Genomic DNA, 12,619 nt, shown 5'->3' on the forward strand with positions numbered 1-12,619 from the left:
AAACGACACATATATAGTGTAAATAATAAATGTTTTGCTAACCGGAACTGTTGAAACGACAACAATGCCGAATATTGTGATATTGACGATTGTTTGAACCCCAGCAAATTGCAATTTATCCCAACTAGTTGCGTTTCGAGCTAGTTTTGTAACCACTCGCAATCGCGACGGTGCGTTAACGTGAGGTGTTGGGAAACAGAACAAAGCTTACTTTTACTATCATTCTGATTATAAAGTAACTACGGGGTTAGTTTAGAATCCTACGTAAAAGCAAATATAAGGTAAACATACAGGTGCTCGACGCGGTCCCAGTACGTGTCATCTTGAAACTTAAGTCATTGTTAATAGAGGTGACAGCAAGGTGCCATCTTTTGGGTATTAACATGTCGAGCACTAGTACCTACCTAAGGTAAACACCTTATAGGAAATAAACCTTTAGTTTAGGACTGACAGCTAGTAACATCAAAACCATCGTACTAGTACTAGTGGTCAAAACTTAAAACACAAAAAATGGATGTATGGCATATTTTCGGGATTTCGGGGTTAGTAAGACTTAGATTATACGTCGAATAACTAATATTAAAGAAAATGATGCCTTAAGATTTTATTATTCAAATGGAAACTATGAGGCTACGAACAGACAGACTGGCGAAACTAGAAAAAGTAATTGACCACTGAACACTTAAAATATTTTTTTACAAATCTTTACGTAAAATTAGTTCAACACAGGTACTTGGCCATAATAACCCTACAGCACTAATGGTGTTAGCAACGGTAAGTTATACCTTATTGTCTTTGATAGCTATGGAAATTGATTATTTGATTCGATTTGTTTATTAGCAGACAATTGATTTTATTAATAAATAATAAGCATTTACTAACGCTTTTGGAATGGGTTAGTTGGAATTAGAAATAAATATAATATCAATAAGTTTTTGGCAAATATTTCGTTATTGGTACAAGCTTATATCGCTGACTGTACTTTTCTTTCCACAGGCCACTAATACTCATAGACAAAATTCAAAAAACCCCAATTAGGTTGCGTTGTTTAATCACAGAGTTCCTATGGTTACGTTATACATGTAGAGTACGAGTAGTAGACAATATAAAAATTATATTAAGTTTTTTTATAATACAGTAAAATTATACATTTTGCGTTTGCGTCAAATCCGGTAGTTCCGATTTTTTGCAGGCTTTGTTTATGATGTTGGCCCAATGAATAATCCAAGTTTGTGACCTCGAACACCGAACGCAACTTTGTCAAAAATCGAATAAACCGCAATTTTTTTTAGATTTGGGCGATTATAACCCTAAAGTACTAGTTTTTGGTAGTAACTTCCTAGGGCGTTTTTAAAGTAGACTAAATTTGCTATAATAAAACACTATAATTGTCTCTGTACATCTAATATTTTTCGAGATAAAGCCTTTCAAAATTTTATAATTTTACATCAGTTCTTAGCTATAATATAAGGGTTAGGTAGGTAATTTATATGGAATTCCTCACAGGCACGTTCTACAAAATATTTAACAAAGTTGCGTTCGGCGCTCGAGGTCACAAACTTGGATTATTCATTGGGCCAACATCATAAACAAGCCTGCAAAAAATCAGAACTACCGGATTTGACGCAAAAGAGCCAGGTTACAAAATTCGACAAAGTTACTGGATTATTATTCACATTTTTAATTTTTGTCTTAACACAATATTGCACCCTCTGAAAATGAACTTAGCGTTGATTACGATACCTGCATGACATAAAGCCCCTGATAGAAAGAAAAACAGAAAACGAACTGTGGAGATTGAACATGTCATAAACACGATGAGGGGAAACCGCTAGTTTTTATAGTCTTTTTAGGGTTCCGTACCCAAAGGGTAAAACGTCTGTCCGTCTGTCCGTCTGTCTATCACCAGGCTGTATCTCAAACGTGATTTTTGACCAAAGTTAAGCATAAGCAACGTCGGGCGTGGTCAGTACTTGGATGGGTGACCGTTTTCTTTTTGCATTTTTTTTCCTTTATGGTACGGAACCCTTCGTGCGCGAGTCCGACTCGCACTCGCCCGTTTTTTTTTATAGTGGATAGTCTGGTCAGATCTGGGTCACTGCCCCCGTCTTCTAACAGGGGTTGTAAGACTTGTAAGCTTCAATCATTTTCCAGCGTCAAAAAAAAAAGAAAACGGAATCCGGTTGGCGCCCTTGGATATTGTGATTCAATTTTAAACCGAATGAACGAGAAATACATATATGTATTCGGTAACTACTTAAAAATGTGAACTAGTTTGTGGAAATAGTTTTAGTTCACATAACATTAAACTCGTGACCTTTGACCGCTCGAGCCAAGTGCAAATAGCCTTTTAAGCGCAAAACTATAATAGATAAATCTACGCGTAGTTAGCAAAGAGACTTAATCCTGCAAGAATCGACCGAATATAACATTTCTATTGTGAAGACTAGTAAGGTGCAATGGGGACAAGGGAGTAACATCAAAAGCGGGATAAATTTTAAAAACCGGGCAAGTGCGAGTCGGACTCGCGCACGAAGGGTTCCGTACCATAATACAAAAAAAAAAAAAAAGCAAAAAAAAAACGGTCACCCATCCAAGTACTGACCACTCCCGACGTTGCTTAACTTTGGTCAAGAATCACGTTTGTTGTATGGGAGCCCCATTTAAATCTTTATTTTATTCTGTTTTTAGTATTTGTTGTTATAGCGGCAACAGAAATACATCATCTGTGAAAATTTCAACTGTTCAAAATTTCGTGAGATACAGCCTGGTGACAGACGGACGGACGGACAGACAGCGAAGTCTTAGTAATAGGGTCCCGTTTTACCCTTTGGGTACGGAACCCTAAAAAGCAAATATTTATCTGCTAAAGTTCCTAAATTACTTAAAGCACTTCATACTTTGGCAAGACTTACGCTTAGAAAGGCAACTTGTTTTCTGTTGCTAGAGTAGAAAATATTCCTATTTTAGTAGATATTTGCAATTTCCAAAAGAATATGTGCAGATAGTGGTAGTGTGAACATAGTTTTGCACGGACGTACCGTGCACGAAACATACAACAACAGTTGCTATACGTATCATCTCAATAGTTCCTTTTTTGTGTTACCTCAGAAAACCCATCATTTATTAAAATCTCGACGGTACGTTTTTAAAAGCTCTGATACCTAATTGGATCTGTTCATTTCACATTTTTCTCAAGTGACTTATATCGATGTTGTTAATATAGTTATTAACTCTAAATGCAATTTAATAAGACTCAATATTTAAAGGCAATGCCTTACTTAAGTATACATTCAAATATCAATTGCAAATAAACAACTGCAATTGATGTTAAACAAAACAAATATTTATTAATTAAGGTAAGATAATAGGTATAAGATACAACAATAAGCATGTCAACATTCCTGTTAACCAGTTACGGTCATTGTCTAACTTTGTCACTTCTCATCACACGTTGATTTAGATCTCAGGTCCAATTATTCTAGCGCTCAATGACTGACCTTTACCAATCTAATTTTAATACGGCTGTGGGAACACTTTAGTATCGAATTATCCTGGACATTTTGTATGTATTTGTATACTACAATAATTTTACGTAGGCCTTCCCTTTCAAGCACTAAACTATAGGGACCGTGCGCGTTGGAGGGTCTGACATCTTGTGGCCTGAATCGGATACATAATATATGTGTGCACAAGCAAGTGCTATCATCTACCGTTCTCGTCGGTACGTTTCCTGTGCATAGTAGCAGCTCGATTCGGGAAATGAATTAGAGACTCACTAGATATGAAATAGTAAAGATATGTGACGTTCCACTACAAAAGGTACCTTATGGCGGCTGGCGCCGCGATTCGGGAAATGAATTAGATATTCACTAGATATGAAATAGTGAAGATAATATCTTTACTATATCGTATCTATTTAATCTCTAATTCATTTCCCGAATCGCGCCGTAGGTTCTGCCATCTTGTGGGCTGCATCGGAAGTATAAACGACACATATACGCCTCGCGCCAAAAAAACCTGACCGCTCCTATGCTGCAGCCTATTGTAAGCATTTGTTGACAAACGATTGTCATCTTGGCTACAACCAGTGGTCAAGAATGTGTCGACTTTTTACCTACACTAAAATGTGCTACCTTGGCATTTGGAGAACTAATTCAAGTTCCTAATATCCGATGGGCGATATAATCTAATTTTAAGATTAGCTTGTCCTTGATAAGACAATTGTGGAAACTACTCACTGTTGATTAGCAATGGTAAATTTATTTTTTGTACACTACCGGAATGCATACTGAAGTGTAGGTGCGGTAATAACACTTGTGAATAACAAACTTCAAAGGTCAAAGGTGGTTTCCTGTATTATTGGTCATGCTTGTGTTTACAAACCTGCCCACCATGGGGTCATAAATTACTTTGATTAATTTTGTATGTGACGGGGATAGCGAGACTGACGTCACAATGTAAGGAAGTGAAAGAAAGGGAGCAAAACAGATAGGTACCTTAGAACTACATACTCAAACTTAAGTATCGAACCACATATTAAAGTACCTACGTACATTCGCCCTCAGATATATCGGAGCGGCCAAGTTGTTCACAATATATGAACACGCATTCTAACGCCTTGACAATAGAGGCTTTCCGATATATCTATTGGCAACTGTACCTTGTCGAGATTCGATCCTTTATATAAATGATGGGTTGGCGACTGTACCTACCACTGCTATAAGTATCCATAATTAAATGAACCAGTTAAGAAAGGTGGGTAATAATTCGGTTTTTGCACGACTTGACAACGCATTTTACCGACACAGCTTGAATGTTTTGTAACTCAATTTTAACTGTGGAAAAATTGTCACGTTTTTGACATCATAACCTGTCGAAATGGAACCAGTTCACACCGATCGCGATCTGACAATCGTACACCTATTATTTTCATGTAATTCCTTACGTAAATAATGTGTTGATTTTTATCAAGTCGAAACGTTATGAAGTACTATGAAATGGTATGATTTATATCTAATCGATAAGGGATCTTACTTTCCTGGACAATGTGGTTCAAATGTCATATTTGATTGCTAGAGGCGACGGCAGGTGCTTTGCTTCGCCTACAGGTGTTTTTGATTTTGAGTGTGCAATCCTCGTAAGTCCCGCCTACTTGTAGGTACAAGTACAAATTAAATTCGAGTTTTGAACTTTTATAGAAAGAAAAGTAAGTTCCAAATTTAAAAGCACAATAATTGTCCCGAGTCATTGCGAGGATAGTTCTTTACGTTCAGCACAAAGGGAGGGCAACGCAACCACACTGAGATATAAGTACAACAAAAACACACGTAGAATTACAAAAATAAACTTAATCCAAGGAGAGTCAACTAATAGGAACAAATTGACTTTTGCAATTTCTATTAGTTCTTGCAATTTCTATTATCTGTTTGTTGAAATTATATTTGGGATTACTGAGCTATTTGTAGAAATAAAAAAACTTTACAGAAATAGTGAAACGTCCATAATTATTACTAAAACTTCATTTTTTCCCCCAGTACAGAACTGTTTTTTAATTCCTGGTGATGATTTTTCTCTCAGTGCAGGCGAATGAAAATATCAGCACTCTGATTATATTTGATGCCGTTATATATATATATTGTATAGTATTACAAATTTAAATCTTTCTTAAACTATGATCATAGTCAAATATAGGTAGGTACTCGAACTACCAAGACCACAGACCTTTAAGTTGTTACTATCTTAGATACTCTTAATATGAGTCCGTATCTCTATTATCTCTGGAATTTGGAATAAAAGCAAGTCACGCGTACCAAACTTAGAGAATATAACCAACGGAGTGGTCATTAACAGGCGTTCCCCTCTGTCGAAAATAGGCGGCCAATGGTCAACCACATGTCAACCACATGTATGGACTGACGTTTATCTGACATGGCTATGTTTACGTTACGTATACATTTGATGTGCCCCTCCCCCGCAAAAAATGGCAGACTATTTTGTACCGAAAATTATAGACATGGCGTCTCCGTTGGTTATATCCTCTAAGGTACCAAACGTTAAAGTTAAACGTTCCATTACGCACAGGCCTTTCAACGGTATGTGTTGAATTATGTTGTAAAAAGTAAAGCGGATCATATATATTGAGTGCTCTGGCAATACTCTGTAATCGAGGAGAGACTGCAATACTAAATTAATTTTTTCTAACTAACGTCATTGTTACCTAGTATGATTTTATTTATATAAAACAATTGCTACTTACACCTTAAAGCGCGCGGTTGTTTTGCTATAAACGCAACGTTGAACGCATGCGTCAAGGAATGTAGGCAAAATGACATTTCGCATGCGATTACCGCTGCGTTTACCGCGTTAAACAATGTATGGTCATTATATTATCTGATGTAAAATAGGTGTGTGGCAAACGCATCACTTTCAACGGTGCGTTTATCGAAAAAAACAACCGCGCGCTTTAACTGACCATGAGTAGACCATATTAAATATGTACGAGTATTATGAAGTTTTCATTAATAATGCTTACGAATTATCGACTAATATTGTGGAGGCTGGTTATTATGTATGTCTGACTAGGTATTTTGTTTAGATACAGTACCTACCCCATATAAAATACCTCAATACATAATATGCGACCGCCGCTCAGCTTAAACAAACATGAAGTAAACATAAAATATAAACGCATTTTATCCATGAATTTTATATTAAACGCCTCCAATATTACGTTACATCACTAAACGTGCGCTACGGGTTATATTTCCTCCTTATTTTATTTTTCGTATTACTCAATAATCGGTAAATTGAGTCTAGAAAAACAAAAACAATCACTTCATTGGGGCACCGATTACGAGCGAATTACGTAAATCAATATCACGAATCGATGGGCATTCCGATTATTTATCATTTCATTTACACAAAAGCTTTTTTACATCTTTGTTTAAGTTTACTTAGATTGTCTCGGATTAGCTCCAGATTATACAAGTCGTTTTAAAAATCGGTTTTTTCGTTAAAGGCTACAATTAAGTGTTGCAAATTGATTAGAAAAGGGTACCTGAGTAAAAAATGTACTACCTAAGTATCTTTTCTACGTATTTTTTTTGGTATAAAAAACATTCATAGTGAAATTGCTCTAGCTTTTTACCCATTAAATTAGCAAATTATTTATAATTTTGATATAGGTATACGTACCTACCTACATATACTAGACCATTTTAGAGCATTTTCTGAGGTCTACCATTTGCATAAAAACAATGTTTTGGTTAAAAATATCGGTAATGTTTCAGATTGTAATTTAATTTTATGGAGATATTAAAATAATGAAATTAAAATACAACGTAATACCAATTGTACGAATAGAAAAATAAAATATTTTTGAAATTGTTTTCATATGAATATAATATATGTATAACAGATGCAGAAAGGGCAATCACTAAAGAAAGAAACACGGCTCTGTCAATGTACTGAAAATTTTGCTTTGAGCCCATGAAAGTAGGACGAACAATACCTATGATTTGGCCGTTTTTTAAAGTCCATTTTTTTCAACACTGAAAATCTCATGCAAATTTATTATGCTATTTAAATAAACTGTATTAAACATACAGGTCCCATTACTGAGTCATTTATCCTAGGTACATGTGGAAAAACAATTAAAATAAATAAAATATTTGTTTATCTTAGGCGAACTCCACTGTATCGGGGCTAGTATAATATGTTGAATAAACAAGAATAGGCTTTGTTACTTTATCATCATATGACAACTTTTTCCTAAACATCCTAGAAGGTAGGATTGTAAATACTTACAAGAGAAGAAAGGAATCCACACCGACAAGAGCAAAGGTCTTAAGTTATAATGATGATGATGATGACTTTATTATCTTGAAATTTATAAATGTAGTAGGAATAATACAAACAATCTTTTAACGGATAGCTTCCAAAAAAAACGAGTTTTCACTATTTGTCAAAGATCTTTTTCACGACGCAGACTTAAAATTTTATGCTCGTGCGTCTAAAGTCTATAGGTAGTATTTTCTACAAATGCTCAACCTATTTATTAGTATTTTAATCTGAATTACTTATAGTTCTGCTAGTTTCTGTAACTTGACCCAGAGATCCGTATATCTTCTATACTGATCGGAGATCGAAAGCGATATGTACCTACTTAGCCAGCGCTGAGAAGAACAACTTTTTGTATTTGTATTTAAGCATATTATATGTTTCACATTATTACCTATGATATCTTCTTAGTTCTTAGAGGTATGTTTAACAATTCGCCAAATAACTGATTCAGTAGGAGAAAAAACCTCCCAATTTTATGAAATTTCACTTACGAGAATATATTATTGTCGTGTGTAGCTGAATCTTTTTAGGGTTCCGTACCCAAAGGGTAAAACGGGACCCTATTACTAAGACTTCGCTGTCCGTCCGTCCGTCCGTCCGTCTGTCACCAGGCTGTATCTCACGAACCGTGATAGCTAGACAGTTGAAATTTTCACAGATGATGTATTTCTGTTGCCGCTATAACAACAAATACTAAAAACAGAATAAAATAAAGATTTAAATGGGGCTCCCATACAACAAACGTGATTTTTGACCAAAGTTAAGCAACGTCGGGAGTGGTCAGTACTTGGATGGGTGACCGTTTTTTCTTATTGCTTTTTTTTTGTTTTTTTTTTTGCTTTATGGTACGGAACCCTTCGTGCGCGAGTCCGACTCGCACTTGCCCGGTTTTTTTATTTATTGAATCTTGTCATGAAAGAGGAGTAACTTTATGAGATTTATTGCATATGAAGGATACGCTAATAGATTAGGAGTCGTATTCTGATTTTAATAATAGGTTAGGAATTTGATCTGGATTTGTTATGAACATCATTAGTGTCAAAAGTGATGTTTCTGGTTGAAGAAATGAACTGATTATGGGTCGATTACACCAAACTGTTCTTAGTGTTCGTATCGTTAAAGAGTTCGCTAAATTTTTATGTATAGAAAGTTTCATAGTAAAGCGCCGGGGCGCGCCGGCTGACGTTGATCAGTCTGTCAAATCTGGTTGGTGCAACTGGCCCTATATCTATAACAAATCTAGATCAAATCCATAACCTGTTATTACAATCAGAACACACCTCCACCTTTCCTATTTTTCGGCGTTCATTGCCGCGCTCTAGACACATTTCAATTACAAAACCGAAGCTTTCGGCACAGAACAATCCTTCAAATATTACCAACGTTTGATAATACCCTATTCTTCGCGTTACCTAACACACGACTCGAATTACCACGAATATGGGAAACTACTGCATAATACCAAAAAAACATATTTATTGACACAATAACAATGGCAATCTGCGACTGACGTTACTTTGGCAATGCATACTGGTAACGTTTCCATTGTCATATTCGAAATATACACACACACGATGTAAATGCATCGTACAGTAACATTATTTAAGAGTGTAGAAATATACCTACTCTACAAATAAAGGTAAGAAATATATGTATTTATACTTTCTATTTTTTTACAGTAGATAGATGCAATAGTTCTATAAATTACTTGTGTCAATACAAATACTACTTAGTAGAACTATTTAGATTAAAAATAAGTTTTTCTTACGACAGACAACTAATACTCATCGAGACAATTGTAAAAACCCCTAATACAATTAGGTTGCGTTGTTTCATCACAGAGTTCCTATGGCCAACTCCTGTCTCCATCATCAGATCAGCTCGATAGTACCATAATATTGCATTGTCATGCGATTTATACATGCATGCAAAATTTCAGCTCACTCGGAAACCGGGAAGTGGATCAAATTTAACTTGCAAAATTTGATTACATAGACAGACAGATAGACAACGGTCAGGTGAAACTAAATAAAAGCTTGTAAAAATACCACGAAATCGATTTTGTCCTCTGGTTTAGCTCTTTTTATAAGTATTGTTGATAATGGTTAAATCTAATGTTAATAGTAATAACATGTTTCTGTAGGATATAATTAGTAACTGAGGAGTGTATTTTCAAAAGAGTTTATTTATCTAAGAAAAACATACACAAATAAGCCTTTTAAAAGACACTCCACAGTTCTAGATTCACTCGCTTGCGTATCCAACGTACGTGAAATTAACGTAGTGCAATGGAAATGGTGTAAATATACCTAATTACGGTCTAGTCTCATCTCACGCTGTATGGGCCATTGTTTTGGCTAATTTAACTCTATACAGTCTAATGTAATTAACCATGTGTGGACCTCCATTTTTTTTAAGACTGCGCGCATTTCATTAATTTTTATTTTATCTGTTTGATGCTCGCTTAAATTACAAGAGACACTATCATACATAGGTATGTTGGTTGGGACTATTAAGTACTTTTTCAGAACAATCATTTTACTATACAAATATTGTTCATGATTTAAGCGCAAACAACGATTATTGAATAGTATTTATTTTTACCCAAGTACGGTCAGCCATGAAAGTGGTAAACCACTTTCTTGGCTGACTGTACATGAGTACGAGTACGTTATTTATGTAAATCGGCGTTATTTCAGTGGACTATAAGAAAGTAACATTTCACTGAGGCTTGAATCATACAGCTTTTAAGATATAAAAGGTTGGGACTTGGCTCAGGGATCAAAAGTAAGGGTTCGGCATGAAAATAAGCTATAAGTCCATTTAAATAATTCGCATAACCCTAAAAAAAATTGTAACGCAAAAATAAATGGTTATATTTTTAGCAGTCTACGTATAAGTATGGGTTTATGGGGCATCAATTTATTTACATGAATCGGGTCAGGTGACGTAGGTTTCAATTTATTTTATTAACTTGATTTAACATTAAGTAAATTAACTCTAACATGTCAAAAACAAGTTAAATACCTAGTGGGTTGTTGAAAAGTAGTTTATTATATTTTTTATTCTCGTTCCAATCAAGGTTAATATAATTTTACCTATGACATTGCAAACATAATAACAGAGGCCAATTATCGACCCCGCGAAAACTGCGTAACAGAAACATAAGACAGTAACAAACGCTAACAAAATTATCCAACGAAAACATTTCACAACGTTCATTGAGTAGAAGGTTGATGTCGACACCCCATTTACACTCCCTTAACATTTAACACCCAATATTGTCACTTGTCGTTTGTCGTCTAATTTTTATCATACAATTCGCTCCTGACCTTTCTGGAATGACAATGAACGCCGTTTTGTAATACCTAGGCCGAAGTGACAAGTTCAGTTGCAAAAATAGCTTTAGGTTGGCAGTATGACGCATACAGCTTGCACAGAGCTGTTGATACATTTGACACGGTCTTAGCAATAACAAAAATAATTGGATAAATAAAAACAGTATGGAAACTTTTAAACTTTTTCTATAATATAGCCTTCATAATCAGACACGCCCACAAAAAAATCTTTTATCTCCGTTCTTGAACTCAAATTCGCTCGAATCCGGGGCACGCGTTGCAAAGACAATAGTCAATGTCGTTTGCATCACGACCATATCCGTCATATTTGCTATCGAATATCGACAAGCCGGGCCAATAATCGATACTAAATCGATGATTTAGGCACGCTTCTATTGAAATCGAAGGCTGTAGTTTTATTCAATCCACTAATATCGTAACGAATGAACTGGAACAATACAATGAGTATATCATTAGTGTCCAAAAGATTGAAATAAACAATACGATACAACTGGCATGTTACAAAATATGCATTAGATTAATCGCGTGCATTGAAAATTAACCATTTCAAACTATCGCATAGTTCTTTTGTTTTATTGGAGCTGTTACTAACGTTTATTTTTAAATTATTTGCGTATTTTGCAATGGTTTTGACCAGGCGGGTTTTTAGAATAATATTGGGTCGATGTTCTCAAGAGTCGTCATAATTGCTCATGTACCTATATTTTAGAGGTAGGTAAATTATGTTTGCGAGCAAACGCAGAGGAAACGGGGGAAAATAAAGCTTCCAAACGAGAATTGTCTAAGTACCGGTAATTTTCTGGGGAAATGTCTATACAAAATGACCCGTTTCATTGATCTTAAACACTCTTTTTAATTTAGGAAAGCACTAGATTAGTATATCGTATAAAATTTGAACCTCACACTCACACTCATACTCAGTAAGCGGCTTTCGTTTGATATCCACACAATCACTACATTCACTACTTATATATACAGTGAAACCTGGTTAAGTGGGACCTGGATAAGTGAGAAACCTCTATAGCTGGGACTCATGGTGCGGTCCCGACACTTTAGCACTGAATTACCTCTGTAACTGAGATAAAACGAACCTCTATAACTGGGATTCGTTGTTGTGATTTTATAGTCACATTTACCTCTATAACTGAGACAGAGAGTGTATTTTACCTCTTTTACTGAGACTATATTTATAAGATTACATTTTCCTTATTGTTTTTTAGAATTTTATAGGGAATTGACTTCTGTATCTGAGATAACGTCAATCTATGACCTCTCTAACTTGGACTTCATTGAACAATTTCCGTATTCTTACTAACTCTTAGTCTATCCACAAATTCCGCATTTGCCTAATTATGTCTAAACAACTTCAAACTTTGATTTAGTTAATTTATGTAAGTAGTTAAAACTACCGAAAC

Source organism: Cydia fagiglandana, chromosome 3 (genome assembly GCF_963556715.1).
Source record: "Cydia fagiglandana chromosome 3, ilCydFagi1.1, whole genome shotgun sequence".
NCBI classification, from domain to species: Eukaryota; Metazoa; Arthropoda; class Insecta; order Lepidoptera; family Tortricidae; genus Cydia; species Cydia fagiglandana.